The following is a 1,105-nucleotide window of genomic DNA, read 5'->3' on the forward strand; positions in this document are numbered from 1 at the left end:
TCATTTATTTAAATTTTTTTTTAAAAGACAAAAATAAAACAAACTAATATAAAAAAATTAATGAAAGGAAACCAAAATGAAAATAAAAGAAAAAATAAAATAAAAATGAAAAATTAAAAACGGACGAAAGAAGGAAAAGAAAAAATAAAAAAATAAAAAAATCGAAAGCAAAAAGGAAATAAAAAGAAAACAGGGGAGGGGGTAAACGAAAAAGAAAAAATAATGTAAACGAAAAAAAAGAAAAAAAGTAACGTAAAAAAATGCAAAATAAAAATTAATGAAAAAAATTATCTAATCTAAGCAATCAAACAACGAATAGTTGTTAATCACTATTAATCCCCGACAACGGCGCCAAAAACTTGGTGCGATATTTACAACCACACTTACTTACCGGTAAGTGCACCGGGTCGTACCAAGTAATACCTTACGTGAGTAAGGGTCGATCCCACGAGGATTGATGGATTAAGCAACAATAGCGTTTGATAGGCTTAGTTAGACAAACAAAAATTGGTGTTGAGATGCAATATAAAAGGCATTAAACAATATCAAAAATATTGAAGAAGGGCAAGTAATTGAGATGGGAATAATATATGGAGAAGACAGTTAAGGTTTTAGAGTTATCTATTTTCTGGATTGACTTTTCTTATTAACTATTTTAATTATGCAAGATTTAATTCATGGCAAACTATTTATGACTAGACCCTAATTCCTTAGACCTTCCTAGTCTCCTCTAAAATTCATCAACAGCCAATTCCTTGGTCAATTAATTCCAATTAGAGGTTGATGATCAAATTCTAGTTTATATGCCACAAGAATCCTAATTATCCAAAAATAAGGGGATTATATGTCACGTATTCCGTTAAATACAAAAAATTAGAAATTCAGGATAATATGTTTTCAAGCTATTGTTCAAGTAAAGAGCTTTTCCAAGTTATACAAGAACTCGAATAGAACATGAGTCATACTTCCGTTCTACCCAAATTTATAAAATAAAGAACGAAAACAATTATTGAAATATAAATCAAAACATGAATTAAAATAGAAAAATAATATTATCAATCCATACAATAGACAGAGCTCCTAACCTTAACAGTGGAGGATTAGT

Source organism: Arachis ipaensis, chromosome B09 (genome assembly GCF_000816755.2).
Source record: "Arachis ipaensis cultivar K30076 chromosome B09, Araip1.1, whole genome shotgun sequence".
Lineage (NCBI taxonomy): Eukaryota > Viridiplantae > Streptophyta > Magnoliopsida > Fabales > Fabaceae > Arachis > Arachis ipaensis.